Source organism: Notolepis coatsorum, assembly GCF_963971535.1.
Source record: "Notolepis coatsorum genome assembly, chromosome: 12".
NCBI lineage: Eukaryota > Metazoa > Chordata > Actinopteri > Aulopiformes > Paralepididae > Notolepis > Notolepis coatsorum.
Window position 1 is genome coordinate 65,018,500 of NC_140176.1, and position 16,961 is coordinate 65,035,460.

The 16,961-nt window shown below is 45.5% G+C and overlaps 1 protein-coding gene across 6 annotated transcripts in view; it reads left to right on the top strand.

Moving 5' to 3' along the window:
- Positions 1-16,961, top strand: part of cacnb2a (calcium channel, voltage-dependent, beta 2a) — a 155,194-nt gene that overhangs the window by 90,438 nt on the left and 47,795 nt on the right. The gene's annotated exons all lie outside the window — the stretch shown is intronic.

A 16,961-nucleotide genomic window follows, 5' to 3' on the forward strand; every position in this document is an offset into this window, starting at 1 on the left:
AGACGGCAGGTTTTTTCTCCAGAGAGAGACAGAGAGATGGCGAGAGAAAGGAAGAGGACGGAGAGCGGGAAGGCGGCGTGCGCGGAGGGGTGATGGGAATGGAGTGGTGGACAGGAATAAGAATGAGAATAGATATGGATCAGCAGCGACAAACAAGCATGAAAGAGAGAGAGAGAGAGAGAGAGAGAGAGAGAGAGAGAGTATGGACCTTATGTGGCAGGGTCATGAGAGAGAGAGTATGGACCTTATGTGGCAGGGTCATGAGAGAGAGAATATGGACTGTATCATGTGGCAGTCATGAGAGAGAGAGAGAGAGAGAGAGAGAGAGAGAGAGAGAGAGAGAGAGAGAGAGAGAGAGAGAGAGAGAGAGAGAGAGAGAGAGAGAGAGAATGGACTTTATGTGGCAGGGCCATGAGAGAGAGAGAGAGTATGGACTGTATGTAGCACTCATGCAGACATGCCTTTATTTTCTGCATGGCCAAATGTCTTAGAATAGCTACTACAGCCCTGTTGGTATAGCTGCAGGAGAAAGCTTTGAGATCATGAAGTGATTCCCCTCTGGTGTAAATGTAACATATTTTATGCCGTCAACTGAATAAAAGATAAATACGTTCCCCGGACACACAGCCACCGGTTCTATGGTTGTATTTAGCGGTAGTGATTTGTAATGTTCTAATGTGTTGACCACCAGGGACGTGCACAGGACTTTAGAGGGGCAGGTGCTCAAAGGCTGAAAAGGGCACTACACTTGTGTGTATATATTAAACGAGCGCGCATAGCGCGCGAGCACGATTTTTAAGGGCCCTTTTCGGGCGGGGGGCCCCCTTTTTATGCTTTTTGGGGGGTTTTGGTGATCAAATATTGAATATTGAACTATAATAAGCAGTGCAGGAGCTCACTTATCCTTGAAAGACACTTTTATCACTGACTTAAAAGGCCCATACATCTCCATAAATGTTCAGGGGGGAGGGAATAAGTGCTTACCCTACAGACCCCAAGAAGTGCTGTATATTCTGTATTGTTGAGGCTATTTGTGGTCTTTTTTTTATCCACTTTTTCTCCTTATATTTCTATATATATATTTTTTTATCCCAATTTCGTATTGCCAATTCTCCCCTCCCCTGTCTTGAACGTTGCTAGACTATGCCTCCCACTGGTCGGTTGTAGTGAGGAGGCAGCCTGTCGCATCTTTTCACCAGACAGCGCCGACTCTCAGTGGCGAGGAGTAACGCGTGGGAGGCTCACGCTGCCCCCGATACTTCCTGTCTCTGCTGTGCAGGCGTCACCCAACCGACCTGTAGGAGTCGCTGTCCACAACGTCCAATCCCCACCCATCGACTTCCACCCGCTACCTTTGTCAATTGAGATAGTATGACGACTGGCCCAAGCCGCAGGCAATGCTGACACCTGGATTCGAGACCGGAGTCTCTTGCATTGGTGACGAGCGCAATCTCCGCTACGCCACCAAGCCGCCTTGGCTATTTGTGGTCTTGAGTCACAGCGTGGATCCCATCCAGAGGAATCAATAAGACTGTTACAGAGAGATTAAGAAAATGTGTGCCGCACATAGGGCTGACCTTCGAATTGTTGGCATTCGAAGCTTTGGGGCAGAGATAATAATGAAATTAAAAATTAATATATAAAAAAAAAATATATATATATTATATGTTGTGGGACTTGTACAGCACTTTGGTCAACTTTGTTGTTTTTAAATGTGCTCTATAAATAAAGTGGATTGGATTGGATTAATTAATTAAATTAATAATGAGTCGGGCGCTGCCTGGGCGGCTGCTCTCCGTTACACAGCCAACACCCCTCCTACCCCCCCCCCCCCACCTCCAATTTACCCTCATGTTTAGGAGAGACATTGTGAATATGATTAGATTTATTGTATAGCCTTAATAAGTAACTTACCAGTCTCGGGAGTCTCAGGAGTTGTACAGTGTGCAACAGGTAAATTGGGTAGAAAAGATGGCTGCTATCCTGTGAATGAGAAAAGCCAGCCGCGTTATTTTTTTTCCTAGCCGCATTTCTGGCAGACGCTCTCTGATTGGCCACTGACTGACGCTCTCTGATTGGCCACTGACATGTTTGCCCAATCGCGTGACGAGTAGTGTCTTTGCCCATTTCCGCGTCGAACAGCCTGCAAACTACCTGGCGTTCTATCGCCATGCTCTAAGACAAACTCTAACCTTAACCAACTTCGAAAGAGTGCCTAAGCTTAACCGTCGAAAGAACTTGCCGTCACGCTCTAAGACAAACTCTAACCTTAACCAACTTCGACAGAGTGACTAAGCTTAACCAGTGTAGAAACAGGCGTCGGCCAATCAGAGAGCGTCTTGCCAGAAATGCGGCTAGGAAAAAAAATAACACAAGCCAGCCCCCAGCCTAGTGAATGAGAAAAGCCTGCCCCTAGTGGAGCAGGACAGTCCCTACACAATTACAACAGTACAGGACACAAAATTATCTAACTCCTACTGATAAAAGCAGCACAATGAACACAAATCTGTCAGTGCCGAGTCCGACCTCATCTTAAATAACAAATGGCATTGCTTGTTGTAGTTAACAAAGAGAGGCAGAGTTGATTTTGCAGGTAATTTTTTTTTATATATATATAGAGAGAATTTTTTATTATAATTTTCTTTAATATATTCAAATTTTATTTTCCCATTTGAATCCCATGCCCATCGAACGAAGCTTCGAAGCTTTGAAGTATTTAAGACAGCCCTAGCCTCACATTCACATCAACGTTCACACGCACAATACACGCTTACCTAGGATTTGACTTGATTCAACAACAACAAAGCAGTTGTTCAGCATCTTCAGGTATATTTATAGAGATGTGTACCTTAACTACCTTTTAGTTCAGCAGAATAGTTCATTGCTGCTAGAGTGTTTTTTTTTTATCGTTTTATACTTGTTATTTTGTCAAACATTAATGTGTGTGTGCATACGTATATATATAATAACAAATTGTTCTAAATAAATAATAATGATAATAAGTTTGGAATATTTTTTTATAACTGAGGTAGGTAGATTAGAGACAAAAAAAAAAGTAACGTTGGGTACCGGTATCGATTCAAATGTGAACGGTACCCAACCCTATAGAGGACACAGGGCTAGCTCTCTCTCTCTCTCTCTCTCTCTCTCTCTCTCTCTCTCTCTCTATCTCTCTCACACACACACAATTAGTCTCATTCCTCCATCTCTCTCTGTGTCCCTAGTGTGCCTGTGTGGTCTGTTTCCTGACTCTCCTACAGTACATTAGACTGTGTTGTTATCATTGTGGGAGCGAGGCCAAAGGTCCGTGGTATCAGCCGCTCCGAGGCCCGGCCCTGTCACTGTGCGTCTGTGTCAAAGTCGCCGCCCCGGCACTGCCGTTCTCGGCCTGGCCACCAGACTCCGCTCGGGGCACCGCGCCTCCACGTTTAGAACATCTGTGCCGCGCTCAGTGGCACTTCAGGGGCTTGTGACACCCCCGCTACTACCAACCACCACCACCGACACCGACACCGCCCGCTTCTGACAGCTCACTCCATCTTCAATATGTGACTCATACCCTGCCATAACAACAGGCCTTTCACCTCGTCTACAAGTGACACTAAATTAAATGGTAAATGGTGCTTTTTTATCCAAAGAGCTTTACAATTTTGTTCCTCACATTCACCCATTCACTCCACATTCACACACCGACGGCGGAGGCAACCAATGCAAGGTGCCAACCTGCTCATCGGGAGCAATTAGGGGTTAAGTGTCTTGCTCAAGGACACTTCAACGCGCTGCCCGGGAGGAGCGGGAATCCAACCGGGAACCTTCCGACTACCTTCCGACTGCTCTACCTCCTGAGCCACTGTCGCGGTTATGTCGTTGACAGGGTAGTACAGGGTAGTATGCGGTGTATACACCCCCCCCGCCCCACCCGGGCTAATATTCATAAGGCGTCTCGGAGTGGATCTGGGTCAGTGACCGGGTACACTTGTCCTTATTCATGACTCTGGATCAGTGCTCCGACTTGAGAGAGGCTTTTGTGAATAATATTACAGACCCCTGGTCTTAATGAAACTGAGGGGGGGGGGGGGGACTTTCATGTTGCAGGTGGACAACGGAAATAACCGTGATCCAATTTCCCTGCCATTAACCTGTTTATTCAGCCCCACCTCAGGCCGTTCCAATGGCCTTCATCCCTAATTGGACCACACAGTGTATTTGCTCGCCGCACAGTCACACCCATTCGTCTCTGTCCAAATCATAATCTAGCTCACGTAATCGCCTCCGTCATTAGCATAATTGGTCCTAATGACCTAAAATCATATTACCCCCCCCCATACACACACACACACACACACACAACCCCCACAGCCCTTCCTTTTCATAGGATGCGGCTAAATTAGCGTGTCATCTTAAGTGCTGGCGGAGAGGCGCCTTGAGTAGAGGGAGGCGTGTCATTGATTGGTTATGATGAGCTTCACTGATTAGCATGTCATCCTCTGCGTCCCCCGAGGAGCGACCGCTATCCATCGACCCGTTGAGCCCCGTCCCGACGCCGACCTCTGGTTTGACCTCCCGTGACCTCGGGACGACCTAGCGCGACAACGACAGCTGCAGGTTTTTGTCATTTCTGTCAGCGATGTCAGCATCATCATCTGGAATGGTCCCTGTCCCTAACCCCGGCCCCTCTTCCCTCCCTGTGAGGCTCTGCAGAGCTGTGCTCACTTGTAATGAATCACCGGGGATATGCTCAGCTTCAGACGAGACCTCATCTCACCATCACCGCTGATGATATAGTATCATAGTCTCTCTCTCTCTGCGTGTGTGTGCATGTGTGTGTGTGTGTGTGTCTGCGTGTATGTGTGTGTGTGTGTGTGTGTACCAAAAGCAAATAGGCCTACACACAACACAACACACGCATGCACACCACATAATATAACACACAAGCAAAGGAGCATACGCAGCCCAGCATCGATCGCAGCAGAGGCAACATAAGCAGATGGAGACAGTGTGTGGAGGGAGCTGAGAAGAGAAAAGAAGAGCAGGGAGGAAGAGGTGGTGGAGGAGGAGGAGGGGGCTAGAGAGAGAGAGAGAGAGAGAGAGAGAGAGAGAGAGAGAGAGAGAGAGAGAGAGAGAGAGAGAGAGAGAGAGAGAGACGGAGGCAGAATCACAGAGGTAGTGCAGGGAGCCTGGCTGTGAGAGTGAGAGACATACATTGACAGGCTGAGACAGAGTGGAAGAAAGAGAGAGAGAGAGAGAGAGAGAGAGAGAGAGAGAGAGAGAGAGAGAGAGAGAGAGAGAGAGAGAGAAAAGGAGAGAGACACCTTGCAGTCGCAGTAGAAGCAGAGTTAGCGTCGGTGACAGCAGCGTCCGTTGCACACGTAGAGCGTCCAGATACAGATCCAGACCTGATCACACTAGGAGGAGGTGCTGGGAGCCGTCCCAGTGCAGAGGAGCATGGCAGCCCCGTCCAGAGCGGGAGCGTAGGGCTGGCACCGGCGCTTGGGGGGTGGGGGGGGGGGGGGGGCGTTAGGGGGCTGAGAGAGGAGTTGAGGTGTGAGCAGAGGGGGGGGAGCTGTGGAGCGGCATCCCGGCCAGCCCCGCTCACGCTGGGAGCCGCCAGCAGCCCGAGCAGAACACAGGCTTCCGAGGAGACCGGCGGCAGACAGGCGCGCGAGGCGCTGAGATTATGCACGGGGGGAGAGAGCTCCTGTGGATTCCCCATCGTCGTTATCAGCGGGAGCTGTGGCTCTGGGTGTAGCAGGCGACACAGAGCTAGCTGGAGCTGCAGCAGTAAAGGGAGCCCTAAGCTGTTCCTCAGACCAGGCAGGTGTAGTTTCAGCAGTAGTCTCTCGGTCCAGGCAGGTGTAGTTGTAGCAGTAGTCTCTCGGTCCAGGCAGGTGTAGTTGTAGCAGTAGTCTCTCGGTCCAGGCAGGTGTAGTTGTAGCAGTAGTCTCAGGCAGGTGTAGTTGTACAGTAGTCTCTCGGTCCAGGCAGGTGTAGTTGTACAGTAGTCTCTCAGTCCAGGCAGGTGTAGTTGTAGCAGTAGTCTCTCAGTCCAGGCAGGTGTAGTTGTAGCAGTAGTCTCTCTGTCCAGGCAGGTGTAGTTGTAGCAGTAGTCTCTCGGTCCAGGCAGGTGTAGTTGTAGCAGTAGTCTCAGGCAGGTGTAGTTGTAGCAGTAGTCTCTCGGTCCAGGCAGGTGTAGTTGTACAGTAGTCTCTCAGTCCAGGCAGGTGTAGTTGTAGCAGTAGTCTCTCAGTCCAGGCAGGTGTAGTTGTAGCAGTAGTTTCTCAGTCCAGGCAGGTGTAGTTGTAGCAGTAGTCTCTCGGTCCAGGCAGGTGTAGTTGTAGCAGTAGTTTCTCAGTCCAGGCAGGTGTAGTTGTAGCAGTAGTCTCTCGGTCCAGGCAGGTGTAGTTGTAGCAGTAGTCTCTCGGTCCAGGCAGGTGTAGTTGTAGCAGTAGTCTCTCAGTCCAGGCAGGTGTAGTTGTAGCAGTAGTCTCTCGGTCCACGCAGGTGTAGTTGTACAGTAGTCTCTCGGTCCAGGCAGGTGTAGTTGTAGCAGTAGTTTCTCTGTCCAGGCAGGTGTAGTTGTAGCAGTAGTTTCTCAGTCCAGGCAGGTGTAGTTGTAGCAGTAGTCTCTCGGTCCAGGCAGGTGTAGTTGTAGCAGTAGTCTCTCAGTCCAGGCAGGTGTAGTTGTAGCAGTAGTTTCTCGGTCCAGGCAGGAGTAGTTGTAGCAGTAGTCTCTCGGTCCAGGCAGGTGTAGTTGTAGCAGTAGTCTCTCGGTCCAGGCAGGTGTAGTTGTAGCAGTACCAGAGGGCCAGTGGCTGAGGACACTGAATGAGCAGTGTGGCTGATGAAGGCCACCTGGATACGGCTACTGAAACGAGCCAAGGGAGGTCACGTCAAGAGCTCCGATGACTGTGTAAGCAGATTTTAAGCATGTTTACGTGTGTGTGTGTGTGTGTGTGTGTGTGTGTGTGTGTGTGTGTGTGTGTGTGTCTGTGTGTGTGTGTGTGTGTGTGTGTGTGTGTGTGTGGGTGTGTGTGTGTGTGTGTGTGTGTGTGTGTGTGTGTGTGTGTGTGTGTGTGTGTGTGTGTGTGTATGTGTGTGTGAGTGTGTGTGCGTGTGTGCGTGTGCTTGTGAGCCTGTGTATTTGTATCCTTATGTTATGTAAATGTGTCTGTCCATCCATCCATGTTGTGTAGAGTGCACCTGTCTGCTGTTGGAGGCAGGTGAGGGTGGTGCGGTGTAGTGTAGTGATGGTGATGATTAGGAGCATAATGTATGATCAGTCATGGCTGTCTGGCTCTGGGCACTGGTTCTCTGACCCTCCCCGGGCTCGTATCCATCACACCCTGTCCACAGGTCTGACACTGTGGAGTAATCATACTCCTGTAGGCTTTGTGGACAATAATTATATATCGTTTTTTTTATCGTCTTTCAATGGGATCATATCAGGATGATATTAGAGAAAATTACAATAATTGTGTTACACAATTCTGTTGTATTGTCGATGGTAGGCAACTATGAACTCAAACTTCTCAGAGATCTGAAATGTTTCCGGTACGTTTTGGTTTGATACCATGCAGTGCAGTGCGATGAACATCAAGCGTATTATTTAACATTTGATTTTGATATAGATAAGCAGACAATTATAATGATATAGTAAATCGATACTGTAAAAAAATAAATGTATATTGTGATATTAATTTTGTCCATATCACCTAGCCCTGTACCCAATCTCTAGATACAATCCTTGCCCTTTTCAGCTGAGAACGTTCAAAGGAACCATTGCAATACCATCATTTAAAGGTAGAATCTGTAATGTCGCCAAACAGCAACCTCCAGGCAAAAGAGGCCCGCTTGGTATTGCACCTTGTTTACATTTTTAGTTTTTTGTCTGATTTGTGGGTTGGATATAATGAGAGGGGTTGCTACTGCTGGCCACACGTCAGGCTCTACCAAGACTGGAGAAACCCAATAATAAGTTAAGATAAGATAAGATAAGATAAGATAAGATGTTTCTTTATTGATCGCCTTGGGGAAATTCAGGTATCATAGCAGCATGGGGGAGGGGGGCAGGGGACTCGGGAGATACAGGTATGGGCAGGGTAATAGTAGAAGACATAAATATAGGCAATAAAATAAAGTTACTAAACTTCAACCCACACATCAGACCAAAACAAAAAATTTAAACAAAGTTAACTACTAAGCAGGTTGTGTTTTTTTGGCCTAGATGTGATTCTACCTTTAAAATACTTTTTTTTCTCCCACCAACTTCACATAATCTAGTCCCGTCGCAGAGTACCATAGATTCAAAGTGTCACTTTTTGATGTTTGAACAAGGCTTTTGAAGAATTTACCAAAACACAGCACTTACTTTGGGCTTTGAGATTGTTTTGATCTGTCGCGGCTGGGCAGGAGCTGAATACAAAAGATGTCTTATTTATACAGCTGTGACAGGCAAGACCGGCCCATGGATACTTAATGAGGTAACCTTCAGTTGGACAGAAGAGGTATTTATAGACACGGTCTCAGGTACAAAGTACCGTAGAGGAGACACGTAGAGAGGTAATGAGCGGCAGCATGGGTTTCATAAACGATGCAGGAGATGAATATGTATTGTCTCGTTATGTGGTAATGTTGCTGGTATTTGTTGCATTTAAGTATGGTAATGCAGGTAGAGATGGGATGAGGCATGAAGTGTTTCGGTCTTTGTGTGTTAAGTGTGTGTGTGTGTGAGTGTGTGTGTGTGTGTGTGTGTGTGTGTGTGTGTGTGTGTGTGTGTGTGTGTGTGTGTGTGTGTGTGTGTGTGTGTGTGTGTGTGTGTGTGTGTGTGTGTGTGTGTGTGTGTGTGTGTGTGTGTGTGTGTGTGTGTGTGTGTGTGTGTGTGTGTGTGTGTGTGTGTGTGTGTGTGCGTGTGTGTGTCCAAGTGTCTGCCTATCTGTGTGTGTGTGTTATGGTTTGGTATCCCATTGTGTGTGTGTGTGTGTGTGTGTGTGCGTTTGTTTGTGTGTTATGGTTTGGTATCACACTGTGTGTGTGTGTGTGTGTGTGTGTGTGTGTGTGTGTGTGTGTGTGCGTGCGTGCGTGCGTGCATGCGTGCGTGCGTGTGTGTGTGCTCTGTCTCAGCTATTATTGGCAGCTTAGCCACGTGGAGAAGGAGGTGCTATGTGTACCCTTAAGTGTTCAGTGCTGCTTGGCCCCAATACATTCGATTCCCTGTTTATGTAATATAATTTGTGGAACCAAATAAAGTATTCAAATGTGTGTGCAAGTGTCTGTCTGTTTGTGTGTGTGTGTGTGTGTGTGTGTGTGTGTGTGTGTGTGTGTGTGTGTGTGTGTGTGTGTGTGTGTGTGTGTGTGTGTGTGTGTGTGTGTGTGTGTGTGTGTGCATGTGTGTGCATGTGTGTGTGTGTGCATGTTTGTGTGTGTGTGATGATTCACTAATACACAGTGTCTGTGTGTGTGTGAGTGTGTTAGTGGTGTATACTGTAAAGGTATCTCAATACCCTGCCATTAAGAACGGTATAATACCCCATTTTATTAGTACCGGTGCTTTAAGAATGACAGTGAATAAGAGCTGTATTTCGTTGCAGGGCAGTGTGTGCAGCGCTCTGCTTCCACTCAGGCATACTAGCCATATAAAATATATTTGAAATGCTTAGGCTAAATGGGGAAGCATCAGTAATACAGTACAGCTGCTGCTACTGAAATTCACTCACTTCCACAAACTCAGTGCAGACATATCTTCCAGTCTCTGTCTGTCTGTCTGCCTGTGTGTTTATGTGTATCTGTCTGTCTGTGTGTTTACGGGTCTCTGTCTGTCTGTCTGTTTGTTTATGTGTCTCTGTCTGTGTGTGTGTGTGTGTGTGTGTGTGTGTGTGTGTGTGTGTGTGTGTGTGTGTGTGTGTGTGTGTGTGTGTGTGTGTGTGTGTGTGTGTGTGTGTGTGTGTGTGTATTGGGATGGTTCAGTATTACTAATCAGGCAGGAGGAGAGTGCGTCTATTTTTAACTCAGAGCAAAGTGAAATGGTGCAGTGAGATGAATGAGAACTTGCGTGGACAGAATACTAGTGAGCAGCAGGTGATGACAGCAGTCACATGTTGGACAGAATACTAGTGAGCAGGTGATGACAGCAGTCACATGTTGGACAGAATACTAGTGAGCAGCAGGTGATGACAGCAGTCACATGTTGGACAGAATACTAGTGAGCAGGTGATGACAGCAGTCACATGTTGGACAGAATACTAGTGAGCAGGTGATGACAGCAGTCACATGTTGGACAGAATACTAGTGAGCAGGTGATGACAGCAGTCACATGTTGGACAGAATACTAGTGAGCAGGTGATGACAGCAGTCACATGTTGGACAGAATACTAGTGAGCAGCAGGTGATGACAGCAGTCACATGTTGGACAGAATACTAGTGAGCAGGTGATGACAGCAGTCACATGTTGGACAGAATACTAGTGAGCAGGTGATGACAGCAGTCACATGTTGGACAGAATACTAGTGAGCAGGTGATGACAGCAGTCACATGTTGGACAGAATACTAGTGAACAGCAGGTGATGACAGCAGTCACATGTTGGACAGAATACTAGTGAGCAGGTGATGACAGCAGTCACATGTTGGACAGAATACTAGTGAGCAGGTGATGACAGCAGTCACATGTTGGACAGAATACTAGTGAGCAGGTGATGACAGCAGTCACATGTTGGACAGAATACTAGTGAACAGCAGGTGATGACAGCAGTCACATGTTGGACAGAATACTAGTGAGCAGGTGATGACAGCAGTCACATGTTGGACAGAATACTAGTGAGCAGGTGATGACAGCAGTCACATGTTGGACAGAATACTAGTGAGCAGCAGGTGATGACAGCAGTCACATGTTGGACAGAATACTAGTGAGCAGGTGATGACAGCAGTCACATGTTGGACAGAATACTAGTGAGCAGGTGATGACAGCAGTCACATGTTGGACAGAATACTAGTAGGGCTGACCTTCGAATTTTTTTTGGCAATCGAAGCTTCGGGGCCGAGCTTCGGTTTTAATTCGAAGCTTCGAATAAAAGAAAATTAATTAATTAATTTTTTTTTTTTTTTTTTTTATCTTATGTTGTGGGACTTGTACAGCACTTTGGTAAATGTGCTGTATAAATAAAGTGGATTGGATTAATGAATTAAGTAGCCCCTTTCGTGACTGTGACGCAGCCAACACAGTGTGATTTAATTCAAGGTGGATCGCTGTTGTCGTTTGAACAACTTCAGATTTCATGGGAACTACCAATCCCCCAAATCAAGAATGTTTAAGATGAATGAAGTAAGATTTTGATTATTTGAAATATGGCCTGTGTAGACTAAACTATGCACAGAATTATGTCAGTCTACAAGGTCCGGATTCTACATGGTCCGGCAATGTAGACCTTGTAGACTCCACTACAGACCAATTATCAGTGAATGTTCATGCATTTTTAAGAAGGGCTACTTCCACAAAAAAACAAAGAACTCACCTAAACATCTCAGTAGCACCTTATCTAAATGTTCTATTTCATATATGGAGATTCATATTTATTTATGTATTGCATGCATTTCTACATTTTATTTCCTATTTTGTTTATTCATCCCAGTATCTTTCTGTGGAATTCTACAAGGCATTTACATTCACATTTACATTTAGTCATTTAGCTGACGCTTTTATCAAAAACGACTTACAAGTTCTATACGACAGGTCATCAGGAAGGATACAACTCTATCAGCTGAGTAACAATATTCATCAAAGTGTTGCGTGTTACAGTGTAGGTTAGTTTATTAGGACAAGTGCATGACAGTAAGGTTAGTTAGGGTTAGATTTTTTTTATTTTATTTTAAAAATTTTATTTCAGATAATGGTTGAAGAAGTGCGTCTTTAGTCGACGGCGAAAGATTGGATGGGATTCGGCTGTCCTAACTGGGGTGGGTAGTTCATTCCACCATTGTGGGGCAAGGACTGAGAATAGGCGTGTAGGTGGTGTATATGTGTTTGAGGATGATATCCTTCAAACAGGCAATAGTGATGATATAATTTGGGCAGTGCTGAGCTGGATTACTTTCCTCCAGTGTATTTGTCCCCCGGCCCCACCCAATGGCCCCATGCACACACACACATACACACACACACACACACACACACACACACCGAAGTAAAAATTAAAATAAAATAAAAAGATTGAAAAACAAAATTGAAAAAAAAAGTATTATTTTTTTTCTTCTTTTTTTAAACTTCGATTTTTTTTTTATGTTCGAAGCTTGTGCCATCGAACGAAGCTTCGAAGTATTTAAGACAGCCCTAAATACTAGTGAGCAGCAGGTGATGACAGCAGTCACATGTTGGACAGAAACCAGGAAACCATTGGCATACCACCATTGCAATAATTTTTAACAATATAGCTTTTTGAGCTTTGAAAATGTCAAAGTCTTAAAAAGCTCTTGTTTCATCTACAAATGCCTACATGGACTAGCTCCCCCTCCTGTACAGGAATTCATCTACAAAAAAAGAAACACTGGACTCTGCACCAGGTCAGACACCAGAGGTGACTGCATGGTCCAACGTAGACTGACCACGTTTGGCCAAAACGTCCTGTTCATAAAAGGCAGTCAAACATGGAACAGTCTCCCCATTTCCATAAGGGAAAGCCCCACCCTTGCTTCTTTTAGAGGGCAACTAAAAAAATGGCTGAAGTCCAACCAGTCATGTGAACACATGTGACATGCTGTTATGTATTTGTAATTTTTTTTACTGTTTTTATGTGTCCTGTTTTTATGTATTTGTACATTTCTTACTGTTTCTATGAGTCCTGTTTTTATGTTTGGGGACAACAGATGGAAATTAGCCTCGTGCTAAATCTGGCAATTTTTACACTCCACAGTGTTCATTAATTTTGCATTGTCCCATCCAAATAAACGAAAAGAAAAAAAAAAAAAATACTAGTGAGCAGGCGGTGAAGGCAGTCACATGTCTCTAATTTAGTTCAAAATGAAAGTCATAATTGAACAGTAGAAACATTAAACTAACCAAACTAAGGATGGGAATAACGGTTATTGACAGCTTTTTTTTGACATAATGGTATTAATCATAACTAACGTTAGCAAAGATGGCTAAAAACGTGACTTTCAAAGGGCAATGGAGTAACGTCACTCTGAAAGATCAGCAGCCTGCAGTAACAAGAACACGTTGACTTACAACATGGGCCAGACATCTTTAGCCTACTGATTTTTATTAAGAAATATCACCATATTGGCATGTTCTTCTGGGGTCAGATGGGAACGTAGCCTGTACCCTCGCCAGGTCTCGTCAGTCAGGGGGGAATCACCTCACGCTCAGCCTCCCTCCTTCCCTTGTGGTGATGCTCGAGTCATCTCCGAGCGGCAATTGACCTATCTCAAGCCCCGCCCTCTTCTCTTGATCCTCCAATCACAACTGTTGCCTCCCTTCGACAACCTTTGAAAAGAGGGCGGAGCTTGATATAATTCAATCAGCATTGCATGTTGATTGAAGTATCATCGGAGAGCATCTCCCTGGCTCTGCCTCCAACCTCTTCAGTGCTGGCTCTGTACGGGCGGCGTTGTGGTTAGCACTGTTGCCTCACAGCGAGAAGGTCCTGGGTTCTCTGTCTGGAGTTTGCATGTTCTCCTTGTGTTTGCGTGGGTTTCCTCTGGGTACTCTACTCTGGTTTCCTCCCACACCAAAAGACATGCATGCTAGGTCAGTGATGTACCTGAACGCGTTCATGAACTCGTCCATATTTTGGGCGAACGGGAACTGAACGTACTGTATTTCCGCTAGATGAACGTAATTGTGAACGCGTTCATTCTCGGCGCTCTATCATAACTTCGTTCGAAAGTGTGCCAGATTTGGGACGAGCGCACACACACACACACACACACACACACACACACACACACACACACTGAAGGGTTTCGCACGGAGAGAGAGACTCGTTACGCGCGACGCGGACCGCCCCCTTCAAGGCAATGGTAGGGGAAACACTGATAAATAATCACAGCGTGATGGAAATGCCAGTATTATGGTTTCTGTCTGTGGTTCTATATGGGTTGTGGAATTTTGACAAACGATAGCTCGCAGCAACGTATTGAAAAAATAACTATAAACGAGTTCATTTTTGAAAACCATGAACTTTAGTTAAAAAAAATATTATGAACTATGAACTGAACTAGTTCATTTGAACATTTGTGAACTGTGAACTGAACTAGTTCATTTAGAAAGTGAACTTTCCCAACACTGTGCTAGGTATAGTATGTCCTGCCATTGCCCTTGACCAAAGTACTGACATTACAACTGGAGTTGGTCCCTGGGCACCGCATGCATGTGTGCCTGCCCCACTGCTCCTAAACAGTTAGGACGGCTCAAATGCAGAGGATGAATTTCCCCAAGGGGATTAATAAAGGTTCAGCAACTTAACGTCAGGCTTGTCAGGTACACTCACACATCCACATATTCAGAGTAAGTGACTTCATCTTTGTGCTGCTGCTGCAAATTAACCGTTAGATCTGTATGAATATCCCATGATTAATTTAAAGTAAGCCGTTAGCCGGCTAGTCGGTTATCCGTGCACACCCCTAAACCAAACGGAACATAATACATGGGAAATGTATACTGCATGTGCAAAATAACAATGTGATGTTTAGATTGGCGAAGTTCTACTGCAATGATTATTTTGGATGAAAACGCACTGTTTGTGATATGACAACTATTGGGTAGATTTGGTGTTTAGTAGCATATACGGTATGGTTCTTTGTCTATGTGCCTGTGTGTGTTTAATGTGTTTAGTGCGTGTGTGTTTAGGGTGTTTGTTTAGGGTGTGTGTGTGTATGTGTGTGGAAAGATTAGTGCCGGTCCATGTGTGTATTGAGTTATACCTGATGCTTTATGCTTATTGTAATAACGTTATACCTGATGTTTAATGCTTATTGTAATAACGTTATACCTGATTAGCCAGCTTGAGTATTTTGGTCCATGTAGCACAACTGCTATTCACAACTTAAACATGTCAGTCCGTATCAATAATAGTTTATAGTGTGTGTGTGTGTGTGTGTGTGTGTGTGTGTGTGTGTGTGTGTGTGTGTGTGTGTGTGTGTGTGTGTGTGTGTGTGTGTGTGTGTGTGTGTGTGTGTGTGTGTGTGTGTGTGTGTGTGTGTGTGTGTGTGCACACACACACACACAAACACACACTCACATACACCCTGTCACACACACATACACTCAACATTCATCAATTTTATCCCAGTGTTTACCACAGACGCCCAAACAGCTGAGAACAGTCCAAGGACGGACAATAGTGCTGCTGAAAAATTTGAACCGCCAGAAAATACTTCCTGCTGTATCACAGTCATCTAGCTGTTGGTAAGACAGCAGCCGTGAGGTTTTAACAGTGCTGTCCTCAAAATTAGCCTTGTTTGACAGAGGACTCGCGCCAATGATGCCTTTATCTGAGTCTCACATGCCAAACCAACGGGAGAGACTGCATACCCTGATTGTACCTGCCCAACACTATTAGCTAATAACAATGAACTACTTGCTAACTTAATGGCCCATCTGAAAATAGTAACATCTGAAAATAAAGGCTATATTACACCAAGTTGTCTACTATGTCTCAAACTGTTATAGTTTAGCAGGTCAGGACTAGAAGCATATGATTGAAGCCAAGCCATCAACCTAGTGTGTGTGTGTGTGTGTGTGTGTGTGTGTGTGTGTGTGTGTGTGTGTGTGTGTGTGTGTGTGTGTGTGTGTGTGTGTGTGTGTGTGTGTGTGTGTGTGTGTGTGTGTGTGTGTGTGTGTGTGTGTGTGTGTGTGTGTGTGTGTGTGTGTGTGTGTGTGTGTGTGTGTGTGTGTGTGTGGGTGGGGGGGGGGGGGCTAGGCGAGCTGTCCACTTTCAATGGGCTGCGGTGTGGTGCTGAAACGTACGCATGCCTCTGATCCGGTGCAGGAGCAGATATGGATATGATTGCTGTGTTTCCATAACATAATGTTCTAATTCACCCATATATGTTAAATAGAAAGTATGTGTCAATTGTGTTGTGAGCTTTCAATGCAAAAACAAGAAACACTTACCAGTGGAGGGCTTGACATTAGCTTGGCGCTACAGTAGGCTATACAAATTAAGTAGGAAGCTTGTTTTTGTCGAATCACTCAGTATGTGAGGTTAACCTATCAGCCTCCGCTGATACAGATGTTACAGCTTTCATTTCCAAGGTAATAGATTATGTTAGAAAGAGAGGGTGCATGCCCAAAGCGTCATAGCAACAGCCTGACAACAACATTGATTGACACACATACAGACAAATCAGATGTATGGTGCGTTGTTGATATTTTTCAATTAGCTAAAACAGCGACAGCTTTGATAACGTCTGTATCTGGTCACCGTATATCTAGCTAGCCACTAGCATGCTAGTGAAAAAGACCCATTTGACTGTAGTTAGCAAGCAGTGATGTACCTGAACGTTGGCGATCGTGAACTGAACGTACTGTATTTCCGCTAAATGAACGTAATTGAGAATGCGTTCATTCTCAGCGCTGTATAACGGCGTTCAAAAGTGCGTTCATTCTCAGCACTCATAGATTTCATATGCCTTTCAGCCGAAAACCCAGTTAAAACACACCGTAAACAGGCAATGGTCGGGGCTATTGCAGGGCTAGGTGAAGGTTATGGTTGTAGTAAGTGGTTATGGGTAAGGTTAGGTTAAGGGAATGAAACGTCTCCACAAGGAATGAAAACATAGCTGTGTATGTTCACATTACAAACAGCCACCCTTCCAGGTCCAATACTGGAATATATTTATTTATCACAATGTCCTGAGGACACTGTGAACCGTATCCAACTTCTCCTCAGCTCTCCTCTGTCGGTCGTTGAGGATTCTACGGTCTGGTTGCTGTGATGGTTGGTTGTTAAGTTGTAATCCTGTGTGACACC